This window comes from Lepisma saccharinum, chromosome 23 (genome assembly GCF_977018435.1).
Source record: "Lepisma saccharinum chromosome 23, izLepSacc3.1, whole genome shotgun sequence".
Classification (NCBI taxonomy): Eukaryota; Metazoa; Arthropoda; class Insecta; order Zygentoma; family Lepismatidae; genus Lepisma; species Lepisma saccharinum.
In genome coordinates, this window is record NC_139251.1 from 51,204,958 (window position 1) to 51,228,292 (window position 23,335).

Consider the following 23,335-nt stretch of genomic DNA (forward strand, 5'->3'; position numbering starts at 1 on the left):
TTTGATAGATACCTGGTATTCAGTGGCGTCTCGTCCCTTGGGGCTTCCGGGGCTTAGCCCCTAAAGAAAAACTGACGTATTCACGTAATTATCAATCACCATAACGCATAACTATCACACAGTCTTTTAAAAGGCAATTTTTACCCACGTAAATTCATCGTCTGTTGCAATGGATACGACAGCGCTCCTAGCGGCATTGATGTCAATTATCGTTTTCCGGGGCACGTCGCAAAGGAAGGCGTGGCCTACACCCACCTACGCTACAGTGAAGGTCACATGCTAGCAGAGAGAGGAGGGGAGAGTGCAATGGATTTGAGTGCTGATTCGGGGCTAGTTCCATTGCGTCGCGTTCGATCTCGCGTGTTGTTCTGTAGTGTTTTGGTGGCTTTCATTCGCTATGTTTGAGTGAGTTTGGCAGGGTTGATGTTCCAACACAAATTGATGAAGGACATAGGCTGTCAATTACAAGACACAATGAATTTGTCCGGAAAAATAGGCATATATTAAATAGAATTATCGATTGCTTAAAATTCTGTGGTCGACATGAACTTGCTCTACGAGGACATAATGAAAGAGAACAATCTTTAAACAGAGGCATTTTCCCAGATTTATTATCCCTTCATAGAAGAGGGAAAACTAAAGAGGGAACTTCGTGTTCTTTATTGTAGTGAAGAGTTGAAAAACATAAACTCTATCAGTAGATTGCATTCATTTTTTATTTAAAATTATTTAGAGGGTACCTTTTCAGAAACAGTAAAAATGACAAACATAGTTTTAATAACTCCAGTGGCAACAGCTGAATCTGAACGATGTTTCAACACATTGAAGCGTATTAAAACCTGCTTAAGAAATGCAATGGAACAAGACAGACCAAATGCCTTGGCACTTGCTTACAATAGAGATAGAATACATTTCAAACATAGAGGGCTTCAACGAAAAAGTAATAACAAAATTTGCTGAGCAGAAGAACAGTAGTCAACGTTCGTAGAAAGGTATGTTTCACAACAATACCTGTTTCTTTTGTAATCATGTGAATTGTCATTATATTTTAAATTCTTTAAAAAAATAAGTCCAGTTTTGTAGTTTAGAAGAAGATAAATACCCGTTTTTTTGTAATTCATGTAATTTGTCATTACATTTTAAATTCTTTCAAAAAAGTAAGTCCAGTTTTGTAGTCTACAAGAAAAAATACCTATTTTTTGTAATTCATGTGAATTGTCATTATATTTTTAATTCTTTTAAAAATAAGGCCTGGCCAAATTTGAGGCCACGAGACGCCACTGCTGGTATTGCCTTGGAACGAAATCAGTCAAGGAATTTCATATTGAAGTATTATACCCTTACAAATGTTTGGAAAATACGCTTGGCGCTATTGAGAGTGTATCTTTCAAATACTGAACAACAGGCTCTATGGAATTAGGTGTTAGGGTCTATGTGACTCTTTGCCTTAAAATAAATCTAAATAACATGTGAAAATAAATGCATGGTATGTTAACTGCAAAGGGAAGGCAAGGAATTTTCACTTCTAAATTGAGGTAATGCTTTGTTTCCAATTATTTAAAAATTTTAATAGCATTTCTTTCACTTTCCAACACAAAGACCACACACAATGAACCAAAGAAATTTTTTTTATCCGTGTTTTCCAGCAGGCAGTGGCAAGTACCGTCGTGCCCCCACTGGTGCACCTACGGTCAGATGTAAATTTGGGACTTAATGTAAATTAAATTTCTTTTTTATGTTTAATTCCTTATACTTTCTTAGGTTCCTTTGAAAAGTTGGGAAATATTAAATATGCTATTATGTCAGGGAACCGACTAGATAAAAAGAGGAAGACAATTTTTACTAAATCTATATCTTTGCAAACTGACAATAACTTTAATTTAATGGGGTGCCAGTAATTTCATAGGGCACCATGACGTTGAGGCTTTTCTATTTTTGTCTGTTTTGCTTGTTCAGCACCCCATTTGTCCTTAGCACCCAGCCAACCACCCTGCATGGACCCTCCTCCCTTTTACAACTCTCTTTCTAATATATAATTTCTTTTCCAAAGGTTAGAACTCTTACAGCCACAAAAATGGTCACATACATCAACTATAGACGTGAATGAATCACTTACGTTCTTCATGAAATACTTGCCATTTTATATCGAATACTCAGTCAGTAAATTTTATATTGGTACTTTATGAATATCCCCCCTGTGCTTTGCACCATGCCATGAAGGCGTATAAGGGGTGTGGGATTAGGGCCCCACACTTTCTTGATCTCAGCCGAGCTGGGGGTGATGTGATCAGCATCACACCCCTGGCCGCCTTTACCCCCCAGAGTATCCTCCAGGTACCCACTTTATACGACGCTGGGTGGGTGCCGGAGTAGCTTGAACAGGTTGAAAAAGTCCCGGTTTGCCCCTGCCGGGGATCGAACCTGGGTCTCTCGCATGGTAGTCAGATGCCCTAACGATTATACCTATACATATAGTCACTGCTTTTCTACTTACCACTTTCGGTTTCTTTCTGTCTGGTTTCATTTTCTCTACCTTCTTCAGCCAGTTTTGCAGTCAAGTTTCACACATTGTTACACTAAGCAGAACAACAACACACAAACTGAGATGCTACACTGATGCATTTGACTGTTCTCTTCTCTACCACTCAAAAATCATCCATATCGCCCAAATTACAGAATAATAGTGTTGCTAACCATAGAGACAGAATTCACTACAAGGAGTTAAACCTGTATCTTTCAATTTCTTCCCTTACTTTTATCGTACATTTTTCACATGAAAGAATCGAAAGAAAAATGCAACAAAATGTAAAATTCATTGACTCAGGGGTTGAATTTACAAATCTGTAACGTATTTAAGAAATATTTATTTAGGTATTCAAACATTGAACTATCAACACTGTGTGCGATATGTGCTCCCTGGAAGGAGGGCGAGAGGTCAGTTTGACATTTTCCAGATGGTAATGTCCCTTCCCTTGACCTGACCGAAGCCTCGTCAAGGGAGTTATAGTTTCCAGGAAATGACCATGCTGAAGGCCACCCCGCAAGAAACCTCAAATCGGCACATAACGGAAAGGGATTATCGCTTTTTTGGACGTCTTGTAGCTGCAGATCGGTGTCAAAGTCACCAGGAATTACTCCAGACCGTCAATAAGGGCTGTTCGCAACAAGTTAAGGAAATAACATTCAGAAGAGAACTGCGTAAGATGGCCATACGGAGCCAAGTATCCCTGAAAGGACCCCTTCTAACAGCGGTTTGCAAAGCAGCAAGGTCATTCCATGTCAAATAGACCAATTTCAGAAACGTTTCCAGTTCATACCCAGTCAACACACTAACGTTGCCACAACGTTGTATGAATGTTGTATTTATGATGAATGTTGTATGTAGGGGAACAACGTTGTGATAACGTTGCATCAACGTTACAAAAAACATTCCACTGAATACGCTTTAGTTTGGATGATCACCACCATGAGCGCCACAAGCATCAGATCCGAGTGTTTTATTTAATCTGAATTTATGTGTGCACTGACCACCAAACCTTATATTTCCTACAGCGCACACTAGATGGCAGTGCGACTCAAATGCAAAACAAACATAACTTTTAGTAACACAGATAAGGATACTTTCGGTTGTAATTAGTGAAAAAATGTGTTTTATTATCCTTCGAAAGATGTGTGAATATTGAAGTTGTAAGGAAGATCAGAAAATGAAATGTGTTGAATACAAGTGAAACTCCCATGATAAATATTTTTATTCCAGACTATATAGTCAGGAGCTAAGTACTGCAAAAAGAAAGTGATTACCAGGTGTAGTTAGAGATTGCTTAATGTAACTAACAATTGCCTATTGTGGTGGAGCAGGAAAAGTTTTTATGAGAAAGTGTGATGTTACAAACATGAGTTTTTCCTGTTACACATTTCTATTATATACAAAATGGCTTGGCAAGATTGCTAATAGCTTAACCATATTTCAAATATGCATTGCTATATTCATAAATTACACAGGCAGCAAGGTAATGTTGCAAAAAAGTTGTGGCAACGTTAACCCCTGACATACCTAACGTTGCTACATAATGTTCAGTATATGTTGTGACAACGTTGTCAACCAATGTTGCAGCAACGTTGAAAAAAATGACCCTTAAACGTTGACACAACGTTTTCACAACGTTGTATCAACATACATTCAACGTTGTAACAACGTTAGGTATGTTAGGGGCTAACGTTGCCACAACGTTGTGGTAACATTACCTTGTTGACTGGGTAGTTTTGGATTAGGACAAAATTTGGCATGGAAGTTCAATCATATCTGGAAAGCTTGTGTGCCAAATATTTGTTTCCTCAGAAAAATAGTTCTAGATTTATAGCGTGTGGAAGAAGGTGGTGCGCAACAGAAAATGTGACCCAATTCTGAGAAATGAACCTCAAAGCTAACTTGAGGACTCAATAACTTTGGAACTATTGGTCACATCCTAGTGATGTTTACACACCGAACAAACCTCAAACCAACCAAGGACCACGCGTATTGTATCAAAATACCCCAGCAAGTTTGCACTAGCAAATAAAATACTCCAAAATATGCCTTAAAAAGTGTTATATGTCAAAAAATGCATATATTGTGTGCCTGCTGTTACAACTGCAATTCACCCAGGAAGGTGGCATTAATTTTTCTAGTAACTCTGAGGCATCCCCGATGGCGCAGTGGTAGCATCTTCGCCTTGTAATCAAGGGGTCCCGGGTTCGATACCCAGTGGAGGCACATAGTAGTTCGGATCCCACTTTAAACTGTAGGTCCAGTCCCGATTAGCCTCACTGTGCATAAAGTGGACTTAAAACACCAAATCAATCCATCTAGTAACTCTGATGTTGCGTTTAGTATGCACACATTATGTTGACTCCACATTTATCATCCAATCAATGTTATATGTGGCTGAATATTCAAGAAATTGAAATATCACCGGAAAATGGCGGATTTTGGAAATGGTGTAGCAGAAAAGGGACAAGAGATATCCAAGCCAAGTTGCATGCACTAGTACTAATCAGACATTCCTCCAATGTGTGTCAAAATGCCAACTTGTTATTGCAAGGCGCTAGTGCACAGTGAACGTATATCCTTAAACGCCGCCGCGTTTTTTGAGCAAGGTTTGAAATAAAAAAATATATGTCCGTAACTACAAATGCTGGAGATACAGATTATACCTCGTTTCATTCAGTACTGTACAATCCACACGCCATTTGTTTAAAAAAAAATCAAATGTTCACTCACTAAATAGAAGAAGACGAAAGTTAAAAAATATTTTCTTTTACAAAATTTAAATTTCGTCGGCCCCCCACGTAGGCAAAGTCAAAACGTGAGGGTTCGAAACGGTTCCTGCGTATTGCCCGATATGTATTTCATTCTCGAAGCAAGAATTGCGCACTTAGGGATTTTACTATCTTAGAAAAATATTTTCTAATATAAGAGCCGTGCTTTTTTAACTGGAAATTCAAAATTCCAAAATTTTTATCTCGGAAACTATAAATCCTAGAGCAATATACGCCTATGGTCGAATAAATTTAATTTTCATTTATCAAGTAGAAGGAGAAGACGAAAGTTTATTAAAACTATATTTTTACGAAATTTGATTTTTTTCGAGCCCCCACGTAGGCAACGCCGAAACGTGATGGTTTGAAATGGAACATGTACATTGCCAGATATGTGTTTCACTCTTGTTGCAAGAATTGCGCACTTGATTTTGATACTTTCTGGAAAAAAAATATATATTCTAATAGGCCAGTCAACAATGGATGATTTTAGGGTCAAATAAGGGAAAAAATCAGGGAAAGCTGGAACAAATTGTATTATCTTCCTAAACGGGTTCTTAATGACATATTAATTTTACACCCCTGTACAACCCCGGATTTGGTCGCCATCTTTGTAAAATGGCGCCTAAAATAGTTTTTTTTTTGCAAATACGAGGCGTATTTTTAAAGTAAGTACCGTTTTGAAATTCCGCCGCTGCAGCGCTGCGGTCGGTGTCCCGTGCATGCGCACGGTGTACCTACATCTGTTGGCAAGCCACAGACGCCATTGCAGCAACAATCGATCGTGTATACATTTCCTTTTGCGTATTTAAAATGCCCCCGCCTATTGAGAATCCCGCCGACTGTGAAATACGCGCTGTTATTCGTTTTCTTAGTGCTAAAGGCGTGAAAACAGTTGAAATTCACCGTCAGATTTGTGAAGTGTACGGACAAAGCATTATGAGTGATGGAATGGTACGTAAATGGGTAAGAGCTTTCAAAGATGGCCGAAAGAATGTTCATGACGAGGAACGGAGTGGGCAACCCTCAGTGATCACTGTCGATTTGGTGCAGAAAGTCGACGAAAAAGTGAAAGAGAGCAGACGCTTCACGATTTCGTCGTTATCAGAGGAGTTCCCTGAAGTTTCAAGAAGTGTTATCTACGAAATTGTTACCGAACGCTTAAACTATCGAAAATTGTGCTCACGATGGGTACCAAAAATGTTAACTGAGGCGCACAAAAGCAAACGTTTAGGGAGCGCCTTGACTTTTCTTGTCAAGATCTCATCGCATCATTTGGATGGGAACAATTTGATCATCCTCCATACAGCCCCGATCTAGCACCCAGTGACTACCACGTGTTTCTGCAACTGAAGAAGCACCTCGGAGGTCAGGCCCACGATGACGACGATACCCTCAAAACGGCCGTGTTGCATTGGCTGGCAACTCAGGCGGCAAACTTCTATGACGACGGAATACAAAAGCTTGTTGTTCGATATGAGAAGTGCCTTAATATTGGTGGCAATTATGTGGAAAAATAGATAAAAGTGTGGTCTTTCATGTAACAATAAAATTGTTACAAAAAGCTTACTTGTTTTTTGTACATATCAAAACGGTACTTACTTAAACAATACGCCTCGTATCTCGCTTGGAAAACACTTTACAGCAAAAGAGGTATTAATCCGCATAAAATTCTCTACAAAAAAGGTTCTGTGCATTTTTCTTCTAGGAAGCACCGCTAGAACGTAAGTTGAGCGAGAAATTTCACTTCTTTTTTTCCGCTCCATTTTGCAAGAGCGCAAGACAAGAAAACTTTTTTGCAAGGTAACTTGAGGGCTTATTTCTTATTAAAATACCTATTCTAAATGTATGAGCCGCGGTAGATCAGTTCTGTCGACATCCGTGGCGGAGTGGTTAGCACAGCGAGCTGAAATCCCAACTGGATATTTGGGTATGTCCGTAATGAGAAAAACCTAGAATATTAGTAAAAAGTGATATGTGTAAAAGTTGAGAAAATGGTGAATGACGGGAAATATTACCGCGTAGGGGTATTCTTAAAAAATAAAAGAAAAAAAAGAAGTCGTTCGGGCGTCTGATTATCATGCGGGAGACCCGGTTTCGTTCCCGGTGGGAGAGAACGGATATATTTTTCCAACTGTTCAAGCGGTTCCGGAGCCCATCCAGCGTCGTATAAAGTGGGTACCTGGAGCAAAACTATGGGGTGTAAAAGAGGCCAGGGGCATGGTGCTGATCACATAACCCTCAACTTTGCCCGTGCTCAAAAAAGTGTGGAACCCTAACTCCACACCCCTTATACGCCTTTATGACGTTGTGCAAAGCACAAGGGAGCGCTTTACTAATTTTTTTTCAATTCTAAATATTCTAACAACTTTTCTTGAAAATGTGTTTTCAAGTGGTAATATAAGTATGTTAATTAAAAAAAAATAATTCTCTAATATTTAATATAAAACAAATGAACATAATGTCTGTATTTCTGCACAGTTAGAAACCAAACCAAGCCCTCTAACTGAATTAGGCTTAAAGATCTTTGTAGTGTCACCATATGCCGACATTTGATGAGGGGGTAAGCCATTCCTGGAGAATTTATACCCAGGGGGTTAACCATCCCTATGGTACGATTACCCCATGCTCACTCAATTATGCTTCAAGTACCTTTGTAGTGTCCCCATATGCCGACGTTTGATGAGGATGTAAACCAGGGGTTTATCCAGGATTTTTACCTTGGGGGGTGTTTGAAAATTTTGGGGGGTGTAAGTTTGGGGAAGTTAAGTGCATATTTTGGACCGTTTTAAAAATGTTCGCCCTAATTCAATTTGTTCACGGATGTTTCTAGAGATTAACCCCCCCCCTCCCTTCCCTTCACGTAACATTTCAGAAGAAAAAAGATGTCAAATACAGGAAAAGATGGAAAATAGATTAATGTTAACATTTCAGTTTAACGTTTCGAGTATTGCTTTCCTTCCGATAATGTTCAGTACTTGATTTAATCAATCGTTAGACAAAACACAACATTTTAACATATTACCAGGAATCATTTCATGCAATTCTTAAGCTAGTTATAAAGAAATTAGGAACACTTGCGCAATATTTTAATTGTATTTGTATCGTTCTTGTCGTAGGTGTAACTCGGAGTTCATCTTGGGGGTGTCCAATTGAAATATCAGTGAGAATGCATTGAATGGGTGTGCGCGCACTTGCCTGTCTGAAGTAGTAGTAATAAATACAGATATAATATGACTTAAATAAATTATGACACTGCCAACGAAGCGAGGAAGAAAATTTTTAGAACAATTTCTTTGCAAACTGATTATGCATATTATTAGATAAACGTAGCGACAGTATCTCTTGATGTTTACTCTTTACAATCTTGCTTTGCTCGTTCGTTGAAGACTTAAATATGAAATTCCTTGACCGATTTCGTTCAAAAGCAATATCAGGTATCTATCAAACGTGCATCCTAACTTCCCACTATATTTTAACGTCTTCATGGCCATGCTCTAAATATATCGAGTTTCATTACTTTATTTCAGTTTGTGAATCATCGTTTAAACAGAGATTTGAAAACACCAGCAGAATTTGGAACTCACTCGCTACATAGAACTATTAAAATTATACATGCATATTTTCTAACTGTTAGAACAGGAGGGGGCAGGGGACATGTGGTGAGGTAAAGAGGATGCCGAACGAGCAAGGCAAGATTGTAAAGAGTAAACATCATGAGATACTGTCGCTGTGTTTAATTAATAATATGCATATGCATTATACCCTTACAAAACTTTGGAAAATACGCTTGGCGCTTTTGAGAGTTTATATTTCAAACACTAAATGAGAGACTCCAGAGAATTAGGAGTCACGTGCCTCTTTGCCTTAAAAGAAAACGAAATAACATGTGCAAATAAACGCATGGCATGTTAACTGCAAAATGAAGGCAAGGAATTTTCATTTCTAAATTGAGGCAATGCTTTATTTTCAATTATTTACAAATTGAATAGCATTTATTTCACTATCCAACACAAAGAGCACAATGAACCAAACAAATTTTCTCTCTCCACGTTTTCCAGCAGACAGTGACAAGCGCCGTCGTGCCCTCACTGGTGTCATGGTCAGATATAAATTTGGGACAATGTAAATTAAATTTATTTTATGTTTAATTCCTTACACTCAGGACCTTAGCCAGGAATTCTTTGTAGGGGAGACAAAGTCAATCCTAGAGGGGGCAAATTTTTAATATATTGTGTCGCATTGGCAGATATAGCAGGTACACAGAGGCACTTGACACCTCGCACAAAAGAGATAAGTAACAGAAAAGGGATGATATCTTGAAACTGCAACGGACAAAAAAAAAATAATAATAATAATCTAGCAACATCAAATGGCATTTTTTCGATAATGACCTTTCCAGATTTGCCAAAGAATATAAAGTTTAACAAATAGGCTAATAGGGACTGTATCTACTTGATATTTACAGGTTGATAATGGTAATAGACGATTAATGGGCTTCTCTGCAGAACTGATTAAGGGAGCCCTTTATAAACCATGCTTCAGGGCCTCCCCGATAGCGCAGTAGCAGTCTGGCTCGAGCAGTGGTCTGAGACGGTTGTGTTTGCGCGTCTCTCTAATAGCTCGAAGTCACGTAGCGCGTATTACTCGCGAGACCGGTTGAAGTGAACCACGGCGACGCTGCCAACATGGTAATCAAGAGATTGAATACACTAAAACTGAACTTCAGTCAAGTGCGAAGGAAACCAACTTCGACGGAAATACACAATTGGATCAGCAAGACCATGAAATTGAAACCGGAACTAGTCGTAAGTATTGAAGTAGACAATTATAGAAGTTGTATCTTTCTGAAACTACTATCGAAAGTAGTGTGTGAACAGTTGTTGCTACAGTCAAACGGAGAATATAAATATAGTGACGAAGACGGGGATTGTCCAGTGCTTGTTACGTGGGCAGATGCAAATTACGTGATAGTTAGAGTGCACGTTGTACCGAGTGAACTGTCCGATGACGCCATTCGATGGGTCCTGAGTACGTACGGTCAGATAATATCCTTGGACGATGAACGGTATTCCAGTGATCACATTTATCCGGTAAGAACTGGCCGTAAAATCGCAAAAATGAATCTAACTCGTGCGATCCCATCGTACGTCACAATCAGTGGCGGACGATACTGGGTGACATATAGCGGGCAAGACCGTACTTGCAGTTACTGTGACCTTAGTGACCATTTTTACGTTACCTGTCCGTCCCGACGTCGTCAAATGGAGAAACCCGAAGATACGTCCTATGCCGGGGCGGCGCGTCCTGTCCCGAGGAATGTGCCGGCTGCTGAGAAAATGATGACCCCGACACCCACTATCCTACCTGTGCATCTGAAACGCTCCGGAGACCAGGAAAATGAGGACAACGTACAAGCTTCACTACAGGGTGTACCTAAAAATACCGTACCAGATTCCACTTTACCACCCAGTGTAGAAAACAAGACGACAGCAGACGTTCCTAACCCCGTCAGTGTGGACCAAGTTAATGTCAACCAAGCAGCCCACGTAGCAGAGAAGAATGGGGAAGAAACAATGGACGTTACCCTCGAGGTGCCCAATAGTCCGATGCAGCAAGCAGATGATGACCATGCAGGTGAAGGTGGGAACTCCGAGACGGCGTCCCCCGCATCAGGCACTCTTCCGAAAACAACGAAGGAACCAAAAAAGAAGAAGAAACGCAGTCTTCCTACGAACGATACGGCGTCGACACGGCGGCAAGATGGCCCTCATCGTTCGGTGTCTCCAGTGTCTCGGCGACTGCGTAGAACGATGAGTGCGACAAGAGAACAAAGTGCGAAATCTAGTGGCGGCTCTGATTGGTCGCTTGACGTCAATGTGTGATATATGTCTACCATATCCTAGTTATGAAGTGTGTTGTCCGCGTTATAATGGTATTAGGGTTATGTTTGTCGCATGTCGTAGTGAAATTGAAAAAGGTAAATAGTTTAACGTCAGTAAATGCACATAACATTCCCACCGGATACACTAGTACAGAATCCCACATGACGACCCCCATATATTATTTTGCAACAATAAACATTAACAAGATGAAATCTAGTGTCAAGCATCATGCATTCTTAGACTATATTAAGCAAAGTCACCTGGATGTAATTTTCCTGCAAGAAGTCGGGACCGATGATTTCTGTCTGGGCAGTGAATATACCGTGTATAACAATTTTACTCACAATTCTCTAGGAACCGCCATAGTTGTGAAAGCAAGCCTCCATATAACGGAAGTTTACCATCACCCGTCTGGTCGTATCACATGTATCCAAATAGGAAACATATGGTTTTGTAATGTTTATGCACCATCAGGTACCAACGCTAGAAATACTCGGAACATATTTTACGCTACAGACGTGGCGAAGGCATTAGGTGGCTCCCGTCAAAACATTGTGCTGGTGGGTGATTTTAATTGTACTCTAAGAAGACAGGACCAATATCCAGGATTCCATACATCACCTAGCTTGCAGACGCTGGTCGAAGGGTTTAAACTACACGATGTGTGGGTGGCTAAAGGTCCGAATATAGACGGCTACACATACATACGTGCCGACACAGCGAGTCGACTTGATCGTTTTTACGTTAGTGCACACATGATTAGCAAAATATCTGCGATTCGAATTTTCCCAACCTGCTTTAGTGATCATTTAAGTGTCCAACTCGACATGAGTTTGGATGTACCTTCAGTTGGACGAGGGCGGGGATTTTGGAAGTTCAATGTACGGTTATTGGAAGATGAACAATTTCGTACCGAATTTAAACAAAAATGGAAGAAGTGGGAAGAAATGAGCGTACGTCAAACTGACATTATTATGTGGTGGGACACTTTTCTAAAACCCTCCATTAAATATTTCTGTTTAGCATATAGTCGTGACAAATACTCAGATTTCAATAAGAAATATAACTTTTACTACAGAGTGCTTCACGAACTAACAACACAGCTAATACAAGGGAAGCCAGTGCGTCAAGAAGTGAAACGAGTGCAAGCAGTGCTGCTGAGCATGCACAGAGAGCGTATGCAAGGTTACAATGTTAGGAGTCGTCTTCCTACGTTTGATGCACAAGAAGAAGCCTCGTTGGTGCAGGTGTTAGCAGAGAGACGCAGTGCACAGCGAAAGAGAATAACGTGTCTCGATACAGCCACGGGAAGGCTAACCGAACCCAAGTTAATACGAAAGTACTTACGGGACTTTTATGCAGATCAGTTTAAAGAGAAGGAAGATCAAACCTCCCGTCGCACTCCACTGCAAGGGATGGACCTTCCAATGTTAACGGAAGATGACCGTCGCTATTTAGAACAGCCATTCTCAAAGAAAGAAGTGTACGAGTCTGTTCACAGTGGAAAAAGAGGTAAAGCTCCGGGAATCGATGGTGTCCCGATAGAATTGTTCCAAACCTTTTGGACAACGGTGGCTCCACTGTTCACACGCTGGCTCAATGCGGTATTTACGAAGAAACGCCTTGGACGAACGAGTCTTACGGGTGTTATGGTTTTGATTCCCAAAATATATCAGTCCAGAAAGCCAGAAGACTTCCGGCCAATCACATTACTATGTGCTGATTATAAAATCTTTGCACGTTTGATCACCCGAAGGTTGCAACAATTTGCGGATACTTTATTAGGGCCGTATCAATATGTATATGGTACAAGTGGTAAAATATTTCACATTCTAACTAGTGTACGTGACATCAACACTTCTATGCAAGATATTGAAGGTTCTCAAGCTGCTGTAGTGGCGTTAGATTTCAAAAGTGCTTTTGACTCCCTCAGACATGACTATCTTTTCCAATACTTTGGTAAAGTGGGATGTGGTGATTTCTTTGTACAATCTATACAGAGCTTATACAGAGAAGCTCGAGTTCAGTTATCTATCGATGGTTTTCTGTTGCAAGCCTTTGCTATTCAGCGCTCTGTTCGTCAAGGATGTCCATTTTCCTTATTTGCATTCTGCGCAGCTCTGGCTCCATTTTTACGACTGATGCATGCAAAACTTCAGGGACTCAGGCTTCTTGGGAGAGACCACAAAATATGTGCGTACGCAGATGATGTGACCGTAATCGTGAAAGATCGGCTAGACTTGACTCGTATGGAGGCCGTACTTGAAACGTTACGAAAGCAGACGGGACTTAGTTTGAACCAGAAGAAATCTAAAATCCTACCCCTAGGGTGTAACCCCACTGTGGACTGAATCTGTATCTATACCCATTGTTGATAAAGTGACAATTTTGGGAATAAACTTCACTACGACCATCACAGAGACTGTCTCCAGAACCTTTACAACTATTCTCCCAAAAATCCAGGCAGTGTTGAACATGAATCGTTATAGACAATTATCCTTACGCTCTAGAATACAGTATGTGAACATGTTTGCATTATCGAAGTTGTGGTATGCTGCGCAAGTTTTGCCTGTCCCTGCGAAAGACGCGGCGCAAGTACGGAAGATGATAACGCGCTTCATATGGCATGCACATTTGTTTCATGTCGCACATGAAACGTTATGCCTCCCAGCAAGTAAAGGAGGACTGAACTTGCGCCAAGTGGAGAGACAAGCCTCAGCCTTGTTTCTACAACGGAACATTGAGTTGCTTCTGCAATACCCTGATAGTTTAACAGCAAGAATACTACATACTCTGATAGATGAAGTGGAACTGCGAACACCCATTTATCCAGGGAAGATCCCTTCCCACTACAACTATTTGAGGACAACTCTTGTCGAGTTTTGCTATCTCCTAATCGGTTCACCTCACATGGATGTCGATGGCATGACAGTGAAATTTTTCTATAACCAATTGACTTGCAGGTTACACCACCAGCCACGAATTGTGCTTCTCCGAACTAATGTAGTGTGGTCAAACGTATGGAGAAATATATCTGCCTCTCATCTTTCTAACCGCGTTCGATCTTTGTGGTACCTAGTAGTTCACGATGCCATTGCGACTGGTGCTCGAAAGTGGCGATACCAAATGACTGACAGTGCTGTATGTTCCAATTGTCATCAAGCTGAAGACACTTTACGACATCGCCTCGTAACATGTCCCGCAACGGTAGATCAATGGAAGTATTTGTGTAAATGCCTTGGTACTATATGTAGAACATCGCCCGATACATTTACTGTAGATCATTTACTGTTACCAGACTTTGTGTTCTTCCCTCTTACTAAAGTAAGAGCGGTCCAGTTTTTAGTAGCGCAATATATTTATTATACTTTAGGACATAATTCAGTGTCAATGCAAATTTCGCTGCAATATCACTACAGTGAGCATTATTACCAGATGGACCAAGCCAACAGCAAAACACTCTATGCAAATTTTTTGCAGGTCCTTTTCTTGTAAATACACCTAATTATGTAATATAGATCTGATATATGTGTAATGTTATCATAGGATCATGTAAGTAGTACCTACTGCATAAAATAAAGAATATTAAAAAAGAAAAAAGAAAAAGTGGTAGCGTCCTCGTCTTGTAATCAAGTGGTCCCGGGTTCGATACCAGGTGGAGGCACATAGTGGTTTGGATCCTATTTTAAACTGTAGGTCCAGTTCCGATTAGCCTTAGTGTGCATAAAGTGGACTTAAAACACCAATTCAATCAATCAATAAATCATGCTTCATAATGATTCTTTCTAGTTTCCAGTATGCAAGATTTTTCCGCACAAAGGAATCAAACGAGAATCCAACAACACCATTGTGTTGTGTTATGCAAGAAAAATCGAACTAATTAAATAATAATGGTTATATATTATCTACACTTTGATGAATTGTGTAAAAATTTATAATACATTTTTTTTTTGTACTTGCTAAAACATGGGTCCCTTAGTCTACCACGGACTCTATTTCCTTCTGCATCACTACAGACAATGTTAGCCTACTGGTTACGTTAACCATTTTGCAAAATATTGTGTGAATTGTATTATATTATAGTTGAAATACATGTTTTGACACCTGACAAACAAATAGGAATACCTTGATTGATCAATGATTTCTTGGATTACAGTGTCATTATTAATATTTCATATTAAGTTTCATAGTAAGAAATTGTTTTAATAGAGCGCAAATAATTTTACGGAGCGCCATGGCATTCTCTTTAACATTTTTTTCTCATATAGATCGTTTGGCTCGCAGAGCCGACTCTCACCGCCCCATAACTATGGCTTTGAACTTGGACTGTAAGAACAGAAGATATTGCGAGCGAAGCGAGCAAGAAAATTTTACGAAATGTATTTTTATTTGTATAAAATTTGAAATCGAGAGGGGGGCAATTGCCCCTTGGAAGTGCCCTAGGCCGTCTCGAAGAAAAGTGCAAGGAACTCGTAAAAACTAATTCCATCATGAGTATCCAATTGTCCTGCTATTCTTAGATTCTCCTAGTCTTGTTTTTTTTTACTTCAATGTTTGCTTCCCCTAGAAAGGACTTCCGTCCAAGGTCGGGAGGGTGGGGGTGGGGGGACAATTCCCCTTGCCGCCCTGTGGTTGCGGCACTGTTGATGAGTGCCTCTTCATCAATTTCACGTCATCATTCATTGTTGCGATTAGCTATAAGTGGCAGAAAAGCAACGCTAAGTAACAAAAATCAAATATCCACTCCCTCTCTCTACCACATGAATCACTATTACCAAAAAGAGATTTCCCCCCGCCCCCAATCCTGATACGACATTATACTGAATCCCACACACCTTCATAAATCACAAAATCAATAAATGTGTTTGTTATGTTGCTAGAGTAATTGTAAAGATTAGTCAGAATTCCAGGTGTTCTGTATATTTCACAGGGGGGCAAAGCAGGCTCTCAGGGGGGCAGTTGCCCTCTGCCCCCCTCTAGCTACGAGCCGCTTACACTTCCTTTGCTTCCTCTGAAAAGTTGAATAAAATTAAACATGTTATAATGTCAGGGAACCGACTAGATACAAAGAGAAAGACAATTTTTACTAAAGCTATATCTTTGCAAACTGACAATAACTTTAATTTAATAGGCTGCCAGTAATTTCACAGGGCACCACGACGTTAACGCTTTTCTATTTTTATCTGTTTTGCTTGTTCGTCACTCCATTTGTACTTAGCGCCCAGGCAAGCACCACACTTGGACCCTCTCCCTTTTACAACTCTCTTTCTAATAGTATATAATTTCTTTTACAAATGTAAGAACTCTTGGAGCCACCAAAATGGTCATCAACTATAGACGCTAATGAATCACTTAGGTTCTTCATGAAATACTTGCCATTTTATATCGAATACTCGGTCAGTAAATTTTATATTGGTACTTTATTAATATCGGTTGGAAGAAATTATACCTACATATAGCGTCACTGATTTTCTACTAACCACTTTCGGTTTCTTTCTGTCTGGTTTTTCATTTTCTCTATCTTCTTCAGACAGTTTTGCAGTCAAGTTTCAGACATTGTTATACACTAAACAGAACGACAGAACGACAGAACGACAGAACGGAGATCCTACACTGAGACTGACCTAAGGCATTTGACTGTTCTTTTCTCTACCACTGCAAAATCATTCATCTCGCGAAGTTACAGAAAATAGTGTTGCTAACCATAGTAACAGAATTCACTACAAGGAGTCAAACCTGTATCTTTGAATTTCTTCCCTTATTTTTATCGTACATTTTTCACATGAAAGAATCGAAAGGAAAATGCAATAAAATGTCAATTTCATTGACTCAGGGGCTGAATAATTGAATTTACGAATCTGTAACATATTTAAGAAATATATAAAGTATTCAAACGCTGAACTGTCAACACTGTGCGCGGAATGTGCTCCCTGGAAGGAGGGCGAGAGGTCAGTTTGACATTTTCCAGATGGCAGTGTCCCTTCCCTTGAGCTGACCGAAGCCTTGTCAAGGGAGCTAGTGTTTCCAGGAAATCGCCATGCTGCACATTCCACCCTCCTCCCTTGACACTTTGGTTTTAGTTGATGGAAAGGTTCATTGGACTACGCTTCTTCAGCTACAAATGATTCCTTTCTGTTAATGTTGAAGTACGTATTGTCATTCTATTGTTGATATAAACATCCATATTTACACACCCCCTGTAGGGGGGTGTTCCACTTTTCTGCTTGGGGGGTGTACACCAAAATTTGGGAGGGTGTTGGGGGGGTGTTAGGGGTGTGTGGATAAATCACTGGTGTAAACCATTCCTGGAGAATTTATACCCAAGGGGAAAACCACCCCTAGGGTACGACTACCCCCTCTCATTCAATTAGGCTTAAAGTTCCTTTGTAGTGTCACCATGTGCCGACATTTGATGAGGGGTGAAACCATTCCTGGGGAATTTATACTCAGGTGGTAAACCATCTCTAGGGTACGATTACCCCCCTCTCACTAAATTATGCTTAAGGAAGTTGCAAGAAAAGTTAATTTGTTTCGCCAAATGATAGCGATGTTTGTTATGGGATGATAATTTGGAACATTTATAGTATCGATAATATTCAAAAGTAAAATATACATGGAATGATGACCATAATATGTTTGTTTATTGAAATATTCACATTTTCCTAAAGTGCATATACAGCGCTAAAAAAATGTTGCATAATTTCAGAGACGTATATTTAATTTAAGAAACCTATAGGTCATTCCACATCAAATCAACGCAAATACAAATATTTTGTCACTCACCATATCAGATTACGATGAAATTTGGTGTACACCCTTTACTTATGGTTGAAAGAAACAACCTGAAATTTTCTCACTGTATCTTAAACGGTTTTAGTTTTACAGCTCTTCAAAATTTCATTAAATCTGTATTGTCTGTCACTCTTGAGACCCTCGGAATAAGACACCAATGATTACATTTTATTCTCTCTCTCTCTCTCTCTCTCTCTCTCTAACCAATTCCGGTTGTTATCCTGATGTAAAAGGGATTTTTCTGTGTGTAGGATTTTTGAAATAAATAAATTAATTAATTGATCAGATCTCTTTGAAATATTGCAAAAAACTCAATGAAATAGTGGGGATTTCAGAAAAAAATACATCAGCACTCAACATATTTTATAAAAGCCACAAAAAATTAATAATATGCTTGTAACCTAAATTTTCAGCATGGGGGCATGATGGAACCAAAGGTTTTTGATGTTCAACATTATTGCTCTTTCTCCACAAAGAATGATTTTTTTTTATTCCTTGTAACAAAAATTTTACGTTTTTTGGACATTGCGGAAAAATGGCTGGGTAGCCATTTTGTACAAAACTCCTGCATATTTTTTTTTAAAAAAAACATTTTGTTGTTGTTGTTGTTGTAACCCCCATGTACGAGGGACGTTCAGAAAGTAAGTTTAGTCATTTTTTTTTCACAGGGAAGCTTTATTACAAACAGAAGAATACAATGTCATAACAAAATACAATATTTTGGCTATTTTTCCACATAGTCGCCACCGACATTGTTACATTTGTCTTACCGTTAAATCAATTTCAAGAAATTTAAGGAAGTTATTCACAGCCTGTTGCACATCTTCGTTGCTTCCGAAGTAACGTCCCGATAGTGCAGACTTCAACGCAGGAAAGAGGTGGATGTCTGATGGGGCAAGATCGGGGCTGTAGTCCGGGTTATTCAATCTCTCGCATCCTAGACGACGAATGTGTTCTGCAGTGACCCTTGCTGTGTGGTGTCTTGCATTGTCGTTCAAGAACAAACCCCCTCGACTCAAGTGCCCTGGTCTCTTGCGTCGAATGGCGGACTTCAGTTTGCTTAGTGTGTGGCAATAGCGTGCCGCATTGACGGTCTCTGTAGTGAGGTAATCAAACAAAATCACACCCTTCGCGTCCCAGAACACTGTCAGCATAATCTTCCCTACGGACTGTGACACTTCGATTTTTTTCGGGACGGGTGAGCTGGGATGTTTCCATGTCATTGAGGCGGACTTGGTCTCTGAGGTAAAGTTGTGCACCTACAGGTATTGGACAGTGAAACTGAAACACCTGCGCAAATAGCCTGGGATGTTCGCGGGACTCACCAGAGCCATCTGGTAGTTGAAATCGTACTTATGGGCAATGAGACACGTTTGCGTGTCCTTGGTAGTCACTCCAGTAGAAGAGGTTCGTCATTGAACGTCAAATCGTGTGTGTAGAGCGGTATAATGGGGGACATATCTGGCTTCAAAAGAGGGCAGATCGTAGGGGCGCGTCTAGCAGGTGCATCTGTGTCCACAACTGCAACACTTTGTGACATCTCACGAGCTACAGTATCCAGGGTGATGTGTGCATATGAACAGGAAGGACGAACCACACCCAGGAGGAGCAACTGCAGGGGACAACGGAAGTTGTCGGAAAGGGACGTCAGGGCATGGACTAGGATTGTTGCATGAAAACGGAAAACCACCGCATCGGCAATCACCGTAGAAGTGAATACACACCTCACAGAACCTGTGTGCAAGAAAACAGTCCGTCGATACCTGCATAAGGCCAACATTCATGGCAGGGTTGCTATCCCGAAGCCTTTCATCAGTAGCACAAATGCCGTAAAGCGGGTTCAGTGGTGCCAGACTCATAAAAACTGGACGTTGGATGACCTAAAACGTGTCATATTCTCGGATGAGTCCAGCTACACCGTGTTCCCAACAACAGGGAGAGTGTTCGTCTGGAGAAGTCCCTCTGATGCATACAACCCAGACTGTTTGGTACCCACAGTCAAACATGGAGGTAGATCCGTGATGGTGAGGGGTGCAATATCGTGGCAGACTTTGGCCCCACTAATTGTTCTCGAGGGTCGTGTCACTGCCAAGGACTATAGGACCATTCTGAAGGACCATTTACACATTATGGTTCAAACACACTTCCCAGACGGCGGTGCTGTGTTTCAGGATGATAACTGCCCTATTCACACTGCTAAACTTACCACAGAGTGGTTCGATGAGCATGACAGTGAGGTTGAACATCTGCCATGGCCCGCTCAATCGTCGGATCTCAATATTATTGAGCCTGTATGGGTTTGTTAGAGGATCGAGTGCGGAAACGTTTCCCTCCACCACATACACGTGCTGAACTTGTCACTGTGCATCAGGAGGAATGGCTCCAAATTCCTCTGCACACGATGCAGGACCTCTATCGATCCTTCCCACGTCGTGTTCCTGCTGTACTGGACGCCAAAGGCGCCCCAACACCTTATTAAATAAAAATTATGGCTTTCTACCAGGTGTTTCAGTTTCAATGTCCAATACCTGTATGTCTCATCGGCTGTGATGATCCTGAACAGGAAGTCATTACCCTTGCGGTCATACCGCATCAAGTATTCAAGGCTTATCGGCATTCGTGCAGTCTTGTGCTCAGGGGTGAGGTTTCTCGGCACCCATCTTGCGGACACCTTTCGATATCCTAACAACTCGTGAATCATGTGGTGGGCTTCAGCACGTCCAACACCCAATGTGGATGCAACTTCAGACACAGTTACGCGCCTGTTGGCTAACACCATTTCCTGTACTCTGTTGACATTTGTTGCAGTCGTGTACGTGGAGGGGCGCCCAAGTCGGTCTTCATCCTCCACACTCTGCCTCCCTTCATTGAACATTGAACACCAGCACCCAACCATCTGACGAGACATGACGTCGTCTCCATAGACGCTCTGTAGGCGTCGATGAATATCTGAAACACTAGTCCCACGTGCACATTCATAGCGACATCACGCACTTTCATTTTTCACCATCTCTGATGCAAATGGCTGAAATTTGAGGTACCATTCATAGCAGAATGGAATGTAATATACGTATAAAAGGAAACGGGACATACCAGGAAATGAGTCAGAAGCAAAAGCCTTATTTGATAGCAAAGGCGAAGTGTTTTACACGAAATATGAGGTAAAAAGCAACATTGTACAAAACGAACAAAACGACGAAGGTGCATAATAGAAATCTCAATGGCCATCGTTGGTGCAGTGGTTCCTCTTCAGGCGCCATCTGCTCGTATGCACCTTTCTACACGGCGTCGCATGCTTCGCACCAGGTTGTTCAGTGTATCCCGATGAATATGACCTCGGTGAACTGTTGGAAGATCTGTGGTGGGTCGGACGATTGGCGTTGCATTGGCCATGCATTTTCGATGCAGTTGAGGTCGGGGGAATAAGCTTACCATGGCATGCAATGAATTCTGCAGGATAGGAGCACATAATCGTAATCAGGAATACGTACGATATGTATCAGGTTTTCAACATATGCAACCATTTCTTTGAATATTGTATTTATTGTATTTGATAGGCTGGGCCTGCCGTTCCTGCCGAAACGTGGCACTAATGAAAGAAGAATTAACTGAAATCATCCTGATGTCAGGCGAACGTGTCTATCGTGTCATCGCCTCAGATTTCAACCAGCTCCACCCAGAGAGACAAGCAGTATGCCATGGTACAATGGTACATTTAAAAGTTCTGTTTAACAGCTACTCATGAGAGAATCTTAACGATGGTTTTGGATTTTTTTCAGGCTTGAAATGTATACTCTACGGCCTACGTCGGACGAAGTATGCAAAATCAGCCAGATTTCCATTGTATGTATTCTTCACACCAACAAATGACTCTTGTCATGCTGGCAAGGGAAGTGGGAAACGGGGAATATGCTGCAGACCAACCAGACAACAGCAGGTGGCGCCGAGAGTTACGATGTCGCGGGAGGAGGTGCTGCGTGCACCTCGTTCTACAAACTGCTGTGTTTCTCATAGAGCTGAATTGGTCGCTTTCCCACTCTCCACTTCCCTTGTCAGCATGTAGGCCGCACGCCGTAAGACCAGACAAGAGCTATACTGAATGATGACATAAGCTGACGAGTTAAAAGACCACCGGCGGCTTTTTTTTTTTTTTAAAAAATATTTCGTGCTTTTGCAAAGGTAAACAAACTTGCCCTTGTTCAAGTGTTATTGAATTCAATTCTTGAAGAGCTGTCTGACAGACGTACCGTAGTGTTTACGTTTTTTTTTTTGTTACGTTGTTTTCCAACGACGAAGAAACATCTCCAGCAGTCCTAGCTTCATTTGCAAAGTCCCTAAACTGTACCACACGCCGATTATCAGAAGAACGTGATGTTAGTCAAGCATCAATCGTTGCTTGCAATGCTATCACACCTGCTACGTTTCAAAAAGTTCTGGAACGTCCTGATCGTCGCCTGTCGTTGACTGATCCTGTCTCCTGGAACGTTCGTAGTAATTGTGCAACTGTCACATCCAACAATGGATCTCGTTGCGAGTGTCTGATTAAAATAATTTGCAATGGCATGTGAACTTCCCTCCCCAAACAGCAGTACGATCTCTACGCTTTCCTCAGAGCACTCTGGCACTGTTTTCCCACACCTGGAAAATGAGACATTTGTTACCATCATGCATTCATAACTTATACGTCGAAGAAACTTTCACCATTGCATTTCTCGTGAAATTTAAGCCTGGTTTGATATTTCACTTCATCCCCTTCCCATTTTAAAATTTGGAGTTGAATTGAATATGGCGGCCAAGAATATGGCGGACGTCCACTTGTAACACACCAATATGATTCGCCCTAGGCCTAACCTATTTCTATCATGACCATTCGTACCAGGCCTAGGTCCTTTAAATTTTAAAGGCAGGTGTTAATGGACCTTTTCATGTAGCATGACATCATTTCTTCTTTTTCTGGTTTTCCAATGAGGAAAAAACTATCACTATTACCAAATGCAACATTTAACTCAAAACGTCGAGAAGAAATGTATATGTAGCGAAATTTTCGCTACAATATACATGAATTTTAGCTACAATATACATGAATATAGCGAACTAGCTGATTACCTGGCGTTGCGCCGGTATTTATTTATCCCAATGTTTATTAGGCAGGAAAATAATTAATTCTGACTATAGTGTGAAATGTAAGTAATTTTATGGATTCGACGCAAATGTAGGCCATTTTTCACCCCCTCTCACCCTCCATGCCGATAGGTGATGAACTTGGAGTTGAACGGCATTGGGAATGTCACTATTCATCGTAGCAATCCCGAAAACTATGGATTCCACACTAATATCGGTCGTTTTCGCAACACAAACTC